General features: G+C 40.6%; 1 long non-coding RNA gene across 1 annotated transcript; it reads right to left on the reverse strand.

The window, feature by feature from the left end:
• Nucleotides 1-2038: 2038 nt before the first annotated feature.
• LOC142821577 (uncharacterized) lies at nt 2039-10569 on the reverse strand. The gene is made up of 2 exons (XR_012898300.1): nt 9832-10569; nt 2039-4804 (listed from the first exon to the last, which is right to left on the reverse strand). It is a non-coding gene; the product is annotated as an uncharacterized LOC142821577 (long non-coding RNA).
• Nucleotides 10570-12310: the final 1741 nt, after the last annotated feature.

Below are 12310 nucleotides of genomic sequence, written 5' to 3' on the forward strand. Positions count from 1 at the left end.
TCTGTGCTAGGGGAGCCAGACACTGCCAGGGCTGGAGGGAAATGGGAATCAAAGGTGTTGTCTGGGACCATAGAGTAGAACAATTTTACGACTGCTTTTTTTGTTTGTTTGTTTTTTGTTTTGTTTCTTGAGCCTGGTGTTATGGCTCAGCTGGTTAAAGCACTTGCTTTGTCAGCAGGAGATCCTGGATTCAATTCCCCCTGGTGCCTTGCTGCAGCCTTTGCTCACTTTTCCTATATCCTTCTTTGACACAGAAGAGGCCTCCCCTGGCCACCAATTGAACTGCTGGTTCAGGAAAAGGCTGATTGGAGAGGAGTGTTGGAAAGAAGGAAACCACGAGCCTGGAGCGGGTGCAGAGGCTGCTGTGACTAGCACAGGTGAGGCAGGGCTCTAACTGCAATTTCTGGGACAGAAGAGCCAGCACCACACACCCTTATGATTCCCTGGGGGTGTCAGTGTGTAGAGATCCTGAGGGTGCAACCTCTACAGCTCCTACAGCCATGGAGAGTGACTCTCCTCCTCCCTCCCTCGGGATGGGCAATGAAAACACGTGGAGCAGCTGGGAGAAAAGTCCCAGAGAGTGGCCCCATGGCTCAGATGTCCCAGACACCTGCCATGAACGGGGGAGGTGAGGGAGGCAGCCCCTAGTAGTGCCTGGCCAATGTGTCTGCTCTTCCCATCATCCCTCCTTATGTAGCTGGAGTCGACTTCCTTCAGTTGAGCTTGGCCGTGTTCCCACAGTGAGAAGCCAAAGGGAGCAAAGAGCAAAAGTACTGGAAGCTGGTGGGGGTGTCCTCTGGGTTTGATTTAGTGAGTCTTAGTCATTCCTCCCTCGAAAGAGGAGTGCAGTATAGACATACCCTCTGTGAAAAGAAGGGAAGACAACACTTCTGTCAGTGAGGAGCGGGGGGCATGGATCCCACTCTTTCCTGCAAAAAAAATAAAAGAGCTCAGCACTTTGCAGAGAACAGGCCATAATCCTGCTGGGAGAGGCTCCATCATGCAGATTCTGAGCAGGGCCAGCCTGCTGGGAGGAGGCTAAGCCATGGACTTTACTTCCTTCTCTGTTACCTCCTGCACCTGGGGCTGAAAGGGATGTGGGCTACAGACCAGTCCTGCCCAGGTGCCTTCCCCATTGAGAGCAGAAAATGATTATGGAAGGACTCACATATTGTCCCCAATGCACTGGCGTGAGGGCCTGAATTCTTGCTGCCTCCCTTTGCTGCTGTGCTAAATGAAAGCCTTGGTAGGGGGAGGGGCTTTATAAGGCAGTGGGCAAGCGACCAAGGAGCTTGCGAACAGGTGAGTGCTAGCAGGGAGTTTTGAGAGGGAGTTTGGAAGGGCGGGAGGTTCTCTTGCCTTTCTTTTTAAATCCCTTTTCCAGGACAGCAGCAATGGTTGGTGATGGGTCTGTTGTTGTTACCGGCACACGCTGTGCAGGTAACATGTTTGTCTTCCTCCCGGAAGAAAGAACGGATTTCATCTGCACCAAGTGCAAACTGGTCGACATTTTGGAAGAAAAAATTAGAGGACTGGAGGCCCAAGTGTCGACCCTACACTTGATCAGAGAGGATGAAGACTTCCTCGATAGAAGGCAGCATTTAATCCTTCAAGCATGGCAGGCAGAAGAGCCAGAGAGGGCAGTACGTGACCAAGAAGAGAACTGGCAGCATGTAACTTCTAGAAGGGGAAAAAGGCCAGCACGGGAATCCCCCGATGTTATAGAGGTAAGCAATCGCTTTCAAGCTCTCTCCACAGGCTCTGCAGTGCTGAAAGCTCTGGAAGGGACCTTACAAGGAAGAAACCAGAAGGGAACACCATCTACTGGAAGGCATGGAATGCGTAGTCCTACGGATGGGGTTCCACGGCCACCACCCCCAAAAGGAAACGACGGGTGGTGGTGGTCGGGGACTCCCTCCTAAGAGGGATTGAGCCATCCCTCTGCCGTCCGGACCTGGAATCTCGAGAGATGTGCTGCTTACTTTCAGTAACCGGGTTTGGTTCTTTAAAGGATTTGAAACCACAGAGAGAGGAATGCTTCTTTTTAGGGTCAAACAAAGATTATTTATTTTTTCTATTTACTTTATAATCAATTTTCCATTTAAATCAATTCATTATTTTTGATTCTTTTAAGACAATATAATATACAAAGAAAAAATAGAAAAACAGTACAGTTAAAAAAAACAAGAAATAATAACTTCTCCTACTGATATACCCTCCTGAGTTACCTTTAAAAAATTTATGGAATTAACAAATATATAATACTCACGTTAAGAAAGATAGAAGCATTGCTTAGATTCAGGAGATATTCTTTTCTTTATGTTTTTCCTTTCTTTGGATTTTTCGTTGCAACTTACAACCGGTATTTGTTCCCCTTTCGGAGCTTATGTGCGGCAGCAAGATTCAGCGCCAGGGAGGGAACCCTGGTTGATCAGACCTGGCTTTTTGGATTCGCAACCCGTCCGCTCTTGGTCTGTTTCAGCCCACCTTATATACCCTGTTTCGGTATTTTGGTACTCTTCCACTCGCCTGACAATTGCTGACATTAGATTTTTGTTGTCTCCTTCTGCCCTTACAAAAAACTTTCGTCTGCTCCATTTGGGGTAATCAGCACTTTGTTGCATACTGCTGTCTGAGTTACTTACTTCCCTAAAAGCGGGGTTATTGTTGGTCAACCAATCAAATTTTGTTTTTATTTTTATCTCCTGTATCTGAGAGTGCTGCCTTTCCTTTACACTTACAATTAAACTGGTGCTCATTTGACATTCTGGGTAGGCCTCAATACCTTCCTTTCACATCCCCCCGTGTCAAATGAGTCACTTTAATTACAATAACTCTATTTCCCACTGTGCTTGTGCATCTGCTATTTGCTCATTTTCTATTTGTTTTATTTTCATATATTTTATAGTTTGTTTTTGGGAAAATATTCCACACATATATAATATTCTTATCACAATTATTAATATTATTATTGCACAAACAATCCAAAACCATTTTCCTGATATCAACATGGATAAAAAGTTCCAAACACTTGCTCCCCATCCTATTGCACTTTCTATATCCTTAGTAATTGTTCCATCCAAATCATTTAATATGTCCACAATTGTTATGGGTGATTCGTCCACATTCCTTACAGTTTGATTCTTGTTTGCTAGTTCAATAAATTTTCCATTTTTTAACAAAAATGTTCCAATTTCATTTCTCCACATCCAGATTTATAACCTCTATGTTTTGTAAGTCCAGTTTTTGTATTGTGAAATGCTCCACTCGTAATATTACTTGGGCGTCTTGGAAAGTTTGTTTTGTTATGGCTTTCACTTCTCCTGTTAAAAATCGGATCCACAACACCGTATTTTGTTCAATATTCTTATTGCCTTTTCCAGTGCAGTTGTATCCCATTTGTGTTAAGTTCCATAGTCCATTTACATTACAAAAAGGTACGGTGACATTCATTTTAACTGGTACAACATAACATTTATTATGCATTATCTTTTTGCTTAACAATTGCCAAATTGAGTCACTACAATGACAAACAATTAAATGAGTCTGGTTAGAGCCTATGTATTCTTTACATTTGTTTGGTAACCAATTAATTTTACCCGTTAATGTGGACACAACTTTCTGTCCATTAAACAATGCTGGTTTACACATCCTGAACTTTTCTGAACTATTACACCAACGCTCAGGTGTAGTAACCATTCCTCTTCCCCATACTTCACTTGTTTCTTTATATCCTACTTGTTGGTACACCATTGCTTCCCATCCTATTTTAATTCTATGGGATGTTATTTCATGACTTATTTGTGCTGTATTTGGTATTTTTACCAATGCCCTTCCACTTATCCCTCTCTCATCTTCCTCAATTTTTTGCAATAATTTTTTTCTAAAACTACTACTACTATACAAACTTATACAATTTAGATTATTTAAATACATAGATATATTTTTACTCCATTCTTGTGTTTTATCAGCATTTGTATTAGATATGTTTACAGCTGTATTTACCCAATGTAATAATTTTGCCATTTCAGCTTTCATGGTGACTATTATGTTTTTACTTAATGAATCAATTGCTAACAAATCTGGTTTTACATCCTCCTCCCATTGCCTTAATAATTTTTTGGTTGCCCATATATCCCATGCTCCTCTTTTCTTTCTTCGTGACCCCCATGTTGTGCAATTTATGCTATATTTTATATTCCTTCCTTCATTTTCATATGCTGGTTGCAATTTTATTATTACTCCTCCTGTTTCTGTTGGTTGTAATTTTGAGGGGTGTATTACAACTGTTAATGTTGGAAGGGTTGTATTACTATCTGGTGTAGCTAAGGCTGTTGTTCCAGATAGTGGAATTGTTACAAATGTGGGTTGGATCCATGGGTCACATGTTTCTGTTGAGTTGCTAATATTAAGCCAGACGCCATATAATGGTGTTAAGCTAAAGCCAAATACACCCAGGCTTGGGGCCTGTATGCCTATCATTGTATTGGGGGGGGGGGGGGGGGTGCTATCATATGATTTGTTTACCCAATTGTTCATATTAGCTTCAGTACTATACAAGCGGGACATATTCCAACTGGTATCATTTTCCTGAACTATAACTAGAGTTTGATTTACCTCCTCTTTCCAGTGGGTGGTATATTTTATTTTACACACTTGCCACTGGGCTGGTTTGTTAGCTAATTTAGTTTGGGTGTTGTTGTTATTTTTGACCCAGGTCCAGTTTTGTTGTAATGGATCATACTTACCATCTAAGCTGGTCCATCCTGCACCATTAACGTGATTTTCAGTGATGATGAACAACCTGTAACATATAATCTTGCGTAACTGTTAATTTCATTCTCTACTACTTAGCCAATTATGGTGTGCTAATCCTTTTCTTGTTTTTGTTGTGATTACATAGGTGAATGGTAACTTTCCAGCTTCCATTACTGTTCCTTCCAATGCCACTCTTTTCTCCTTGTCCTCCGTTGGCCATACAATCTATATTTTTTCTCCTTGCTTATAGGAGGGCTCCCAGTTTGGTTGCTGCTTAGGTTTTATATCTGGCCATTGGCTTGTATGTTCATTCACATTTAATAAAACTGTATCCAATACTAGGTGCCAACCTTTAAAGGTGCCATCCTTAGTTGCTATTTTTAAATGTTGTTTTAAAATATCAATTTTCTTTTCTACTACTCTGCTGGATTGAGGATGGTATAGGAGATTTAAATGCCATGTTATGCCCTTTTCCATGGACCATTGTTCTAATTTTTTACTTCCAAATGGTGGGCCTCCATCTGACTGTATTATTTGTGGGCGTCCCCAAGCTGCCATTATTTTTTCTAAGGCTTTTAGTATGTGTTCTGCTTTTGTTTTTTTCAAAGGAATTACTATAGTACTCCGACTTCCCAAATCTACTACAATTACTCCCTTTGGGTATTGTTTAGCATTTGGTAATGGTCCTATTAAATCTATTTGCCAGTGGTTTCCTGGTTTATAATATTCTGGGTTATATGCACCATAGGCATATTTTAGCTGATTCATGTGTTTAGTATTGTGACAGATTTTACAGGCTTTATGTATTTTTTCATGTTCTTTTACTCCAATTATTGATTCTCCTCCTGTATATTGTCTTATCCATTCTCTTTCCTTTTGTATCCCAAAGTGACCTGTACATTCATGTAACCATTTTATGAATGGATCCACTTCTCCTTTTTCTTTGTTTTTTTCTACTAACACTTCAAATTCTTGCAATTCTTTATCTAGTTGTTTGTGGTCAGGATTGTATCCTTCTTTATGGCTAGGGATATGTTTCACTGATGTGCTACTTACGTGATTTCTAATTATGGCCCATATTTCTCTCCTCCCTGCATGTGTTTCAATGTTTGTATTCCCTTTTAACAGTGTCTTTATACAATACATACTATCTATGCCTAATTCTTATGGTTCGTTAGGGTGACTCTCTTGTGCATGTTGTAATCCTATTCTAACTCCTTCTACTTCTGCTTCTTGGGCATTCACTTTTTCCCCTAACACTATAAAGAACTTGTTTTCACATTTGGTACAGTAATATCCTGCCTTTGCTTTTCCCCTTTTCGTGGTCCCATCTGTAAATATCCAGGGTGTTTCTGTTATTCCTGGTGTAGCTTTTGGGGCCTCCCAGGGTACTAAATTTTTTCCCAGTTTAACATTTGACCAACTTACTAGCCAGCTATAATACAGTTTTTCCCAAGTATTTTTCTGGCCCTCAAAGTTTGGTGGTATTATTTCCATGGTAAGCCATGCTAAAGCTGACACCCTTGGAGCGTGTAAAGTAAGACCTACACTCATCATTAAAAAGTACCTATCTTTTATTTCATTTAAAACCCATAATAATTTTCCATATTCACCATAATGTCTTTGGGGTCCGTTAAATTGCAAAATCCATCTGTCTACCTCTTCCTGTGTTTCGCCTTGTGTTGCACTTCCTGTTATCCACTCTTCATTCCAGTTAATTTGTAATTCTATCGGGGGTCCCTTAGGGTCCCATCTTTTTAATAGAGTGGGGTATTTCAAATCCTGGTTTAACTCTATTAAGGCTGCTTGGGCTTTTTCATTCTAGTTAATTAAATCTTTCCCTCCTTTTAATAATTTCAGTAAGGGTTTTATTTTATGTCCTAACCGTTGAATACTTGCCCTATTATAATTTACCATGCCTAAAACTTCCTGTAGCTGTTTGCGGGTTTTTGGAGGGCTTTTTAACCACTTACCTACACCATTGGGGTAAGTTGTACTTATTGTTATTTTATTTTCCATCACCTGAATTCCTAGAAAGGAGTATTCAGTTTGGGCCATAGTTACTTTTCTTTCGTTTATCTGCCATCCCTGAGTGGTTAAGTGTTCTATAACTTCTTGTTTTAATTTCTCAGTTTTTTCTTGTGTCTTTTCTCTTATTAAAAGATCATCTACATAGTATATTATTCGGGGATCTTGTTCCCAACCTCGTTGACTAAGGGTATACATCATGGCATCTGTTGCTAATGCTGGTGAATTTTTATAACCTTGGGGTAATACATTCCACCTATAGTATTTTCCTCCAATTGAAAAATTTAAGGCTCCTTTTTTATCTTTGATAGGTATACTATAAAACATATCCTTTAAATCTATTAGTGCTCCCCATTTTAATTCTCCATTTTCTTTTAAATATTGTTCTATAGTTGGTTTGTCCCAGGGGGTGGTAAAGGCAACTGGTTGTATTGCTTCATTTATTTTTCTATAATCTATTACCATTCGCCATTTTCCCTTTTCCTTTTTCTGTATCCCCCATGCTGGACTCCTATATTGGGTGTGTAATACTTGTTCAATTTTTCCTTGATCTAGTAACTCTTTCAATAACTGATTAATGGGTTCTTTTCCTTCTGCTTTTGTTGGTATACTATTCACCTTTTGTGACCTTAATTTATTCTCATCAATTTGTGGGATATGTAATTTTTCATTGGATATTTGTATTGGTAATACTGCTTTTAAATTCTGTCGTATTGCTGGATTCTGTATTATTATATCCATGCCTAGTATATTCTCTTCTCCTAGTACTACCGTGGTTTTTGTTACATTCTGTCCCTGTTTTACTTCTATTACCCCCGTTCGATACATTTTATCCCCATTTAGTCCAGACACTCATATTTTACGTTTTCTTTTTCTATGTGGTACTTTTGCTTCATCTATTATGGTTATTTGGGCCCCTGTATCTAATAACCATTTAAATTGTTCATAATTCCCAGTGTTCCAATTTAATACTTCAGCACTTATATAAATTCTATTATCTTTTTTTCTTGGATTGTTTCCGGGCCCTTGGTTTGGGGCCTCTGCTATTCGTTTTTTGATTTAGGGAATTTTGTCTATTCCTGCTATCTTTTTTCTATTGCTGCTTGTTTTTGTTCTTGGGGCGTCATCTTTTTTAAATCTGGTCTACTGTATCCATTTCCTAACAAAAAACCAAATATGGCTTTTTCTTCCTTGTTTGGGTCTTTCCCCTTCTTCGGGGTTTGGAAACTTTCGCACGTTTTACGCGTGTCTCTCAGGGGTTCGTATGTTGGTGCTGGGGTATGTTTGCGTACTACTTCCAAATCATTTATAGTTTCCAGTATTCCCCAAACACTGCTCCCTGTTAGGGCTGTTAGCCACAATTTTAGGCTTTGGTTTCCTTCCTTATTTTCTACTCCTTGCCATACCATTTGTGCTGTTACTCTGTCCATTGTTATCAGACCTGGATCCCCTATATATTTAAATTGGTGAGGATCAGCTCTCTGTGCTGCTGTTAACTGTTCTTGGGCTGCTGTTGTGGGTTGGTAAAATAGGAAGGAAATTCCAACAGCTGCAGCTTTAACAACTTCCTTCGTCTTTATGCAACCCTCTGGTACAGCTCCTCCCTGCCCTGTAGCTGCTATTGATAAGGCTACTGCGGCTGGTAAAGTTAACGGCCAGTCTTCATTCCCTATAGCTGAACTCATTTTCATCAGCCCTCCTGAATATCCGGGATTTCCTGTTAATATAGTTAGCTCTGATTGTGAAATTAATTCATTCATATTTTCCATTACTAGCCTTCCTACCCACACTACTGGGTTCTCTCCCTGTCTCTTTCGGGTTCGACTTATTAAGTCATTCATTTCTATTCGGGATCTTTCCCTTGATTCCATAGTGGCTACAGGCGGAAGTTCTCCCCTCTGTTTATATATTATTTGTGTTATCAGATGAGCTTTGACCAAATCATCTCTAGCCTCAATCTTTTCTCCTATCTCCTTCTCACATTTATATTCCCCTGTGCATATTCCTTCCGTTAGCATATCCCATGGATATACACCTCCTTTTTCTTTTTTCCTTTCTTCCTTTTGATTTTCCTTTATGACTGATTCAGGATAAGGAGGGGGAGGGGCTGTTGGTTTTATTATATCTTTTTTCCCATTATTTCCCTTTTTCTCTCTCTCCTGAGTTTCTTTTTTTTAATAAGGCTTGTAGGGTATTTACTGTGCCTTCTAATTTAGTTATTGTATTTCCGGCTTTCTTCAACCAGTGCCAGAGTACACGGACCCCTTTATTTGGATTCCATTTGTTGGCAGTTAATTTTTTCTTTTCTCTAGCATATCTTATAAGGTCCTCTAGTACCTCTCCCATCAACTTGTCAGTTGTTTCACTTGGCAATTTTAATATTTCTGGGGTACCCCCATTTCGATACGGATCTGTCATATCGGCTGTTCTTTCTAATATGTTTTGCAGTTTTTTATAATCTGTTTCTTTAGATGGGTTTTTTGTGTTACATCTGGTAATGGTATTTTGCAATCTTTTAATTCCCATTTCGCTAGATCATTATTAGCCATTAAACATCTCAACCCTGAACATGTTACATGTAGGATATATGTATGATTTTCTTCCCCTATTGCTAGAACTGCTCCTATTTTGAGCATGTTTTCTTCACTCTCATTCTTATTATGATATAACCAGTGGTTGAGAGGTCCTATACCTTCTGTTTTGTTTAACCCATCAAAAGGGCATCCTCTGCTCTCGTCAAATCCTGTTCGTGATGCCATTTTGGTAACCGGGTTTGGTTCTTTAAACGATATGAAACCACAGAGAGAGAAATACTTCTTTTTAGGGTCAAACAAAGATTATTTATTTTTTCTATTTACTTTATAATCAATTTTCCATTTAAATCAATTCATTATTTTTTATTCTTTTAAGACAATATAATATACAAAGAAAAAATAGAAAAACAGTACAGTTAAAAAAAACATGAAATAATAACTTCTCCTACTGATATACCCTCCTGAGTTACCTTTAAAAAATTTATAGAATTAACAAATATATAATACTCACGTTAAGAAAGATAGAAGCATTGCTTAGATTCAGGAGATATTCTTTTCTTTATGTTTTTCCTTTCTTTGGATTTTTCGTTGCAACTTACGACCGGTATTCGTTCCCTTTTCGGAGCTTATGTGCGGCAGCAAGATTCAGCGCCAGGGAGGGAACCCTGGTTGATCAGACCTGGCTTTTTGGATTCACAACCCGTCCGCTCTTGGTCTGTTTCAGCCCACCATATATACCCTGTTTCGGTATTTTAGTACTCCTCCACTCGCCTGACAATTGCTAACATTAGATTTTTGGTGTCTCATTCTGCCCTTACAAAAAACTTTCGTCTGCTCCATTTGGGGTAATCAGCACTTTGTTGCATACTGCTGTCTGAGTTACTTACTTCCCTAAAAGCGGGGTTATTGTTGGTCAACCAATCAAATTTTGTTTTTATTTTTATCTCCTGTATCTGAGAGTGCTGCCTTTCCTTTACACTTACAATTAAACTGGTGCTCATTTGACATTCTGGGTAGGCCTCAATACCTTCCTTTCACACTTACCGGGAGCTCGCATTCAGGATGTCACTGGGAGGCTTACCAAGCTGATCAAACCTTCGGATCGCTACCCCTTCCTGCTTCTCCACGTGGGAACTAATGATACGGCCAAGAATGATCTTGAGCGTGTTACTGCGGATTATGTAGCGCTAGGAAGAAGGATCCAAGAATCTGGAGCGCAAGTGGTATTCTCCTCCATCCTCCCTGTTGAAGGGAAAGGACTGGGCAGGGATCGTCGAATTGAGGATGTAAATGCGTGGTTGCGCAGATGGTTTCGCAGAGAGGGCTTCGGTTTCTTTGACCATGGGACTCTGTTCCGGGCACAAGGATTGTTAGGAAGAGATGGGATCCACCTAACGAAGAGAGGAAGGAGCATCTTCGTGGGCAGGCTTGCAAATCTAGTGAGGAGGGCTTTAAACTAGGTTCGTTGGAGGACGGTGACCAAAACCCTGAGGAGAGTGGGAAAGTCGGATACTGGGAAGAAATGCAGAGAGGAAGGGGCAAGAAAGGAGGACCCATGTTTCAAATGGAGAAGATAGGACAATCAACTGGTTACCTGAAGTGTTTGTACACTAATGCGAGAAGCCTGGGCAACAAACAGGAAGAACTGGAGGCCCTGGCCCAGACCAAGAAATATGATTTAATTGGGATAACAGAGACTTGGTGGGATGACTCGCATGACTGGAGCACTGTTATGGAAGGGTATAGATTGTTCAGGAACAACAGGCAGGGGAGAAAAGGAGAAGGAGTTGCACTATATGTAAGAGAGCACTACAATTGCTTTGAACTTCAGTATAAAGAGGGAGAAAAACCTGTTGAGAGTCTATGGGTTAAGTTTAAAGGAGCAAACAACAGCCTTGATGTTGTGGTTGGTGTTTGCTACAGGCCACCGAATCAGGTGGATGAGGTAGATGAGGCTTTCTTCGGACAACTGAGCAAAGCTTCCAGATCGCAGGCCCTGGTTCTCGTGGAGGACTTTAATCACCCTGACATCTGCTGGGAAACCTATACGGCAGTACACAGGCAATCCAGGAAGTTTTTGGATAATGTTGGGGATAACTTCTTGACACAGGTGCTGAAGGATCCGACCAGGGGCCGTGCGCAGCTTGACCTTCTGCTCACAAACAGGGAGGAACTAATAGGGGAAGTGGAGGTGGGTGACAATCTGGAAAGCAGTGATCATGAGATGGTAGATTTCAGGATCCTGACCAAGGGAAGAAAAGAGAGTAGTAAAATACACACCTTGGACTTCAAAAAAGCAGATTTTGACTCCTTCCAAGATCTGATGGGCAGAATCCCCTGGGATGTTAACATGAAGGGGAAAGGAGTCCAGGACAGCTGGCAGTATTTTAAAGAAGCCTTATTGAAGGCACAGAAAGAAACCATCCCGACGCGTAGCAAGAGAGGCAAACATGGTAGGAGACCGGACTGGCTTACAGGGGAAATCCTTGGTGAACTTAAGCGCAAAAAGGAAACTTACAAAGAGTGGAAACTTGGACAAATGACCAGGGAGGAGTTGAAAGGTATAGCTCGAGAATGCCGGGGGGTTATCAGGAAGGCGAAAGTGCAAATGGAATTGCGACTGGCTAAGGATGTGAAGGATAACAAGAACGGTTTTTACAGGCATGTTAACAAGAAGAAGGTGATCAGAGATGGTGTGCGGCCCCTAATGGATGAAGGGGGTAACCTAGTGACAGATGATGTGGGGAAAGCTGAAGTACTCAATGCTTTCTTTGCCTCTGTATTCACGGAGAAGGTCGGCTCCTGGAGTTCTGCACCAAGTGACGCAAGATGGGATGAAGATGGACAGCCCGTGGTGGGTAAAGAACAGGTTAGGAACTATTTAGAAAAGCTAAACATACATAAATCCATGGGTCCAGAATTAGTGCATCCAAGGGTAACGAGGGAGTTGGCAAATGTCATTGTGGAGCCTTTGGCTATTATCTTTGAAA

This window comes from Pelodiscus sinensis, chromosome 31 (assembly GCF_049634645.1).
Source record: "Pelodiscus sinensis isolate JC-2024 chromosome 31, ASM4963464v1, whole genome shotgun sequence".
In the NCBI taxonomy this organism is placed as follows: Eukaryota; Metazoa; Chordata; order Testudines; family Trionychidae; genus Pelodiscus; species Pelodiscus sinensis.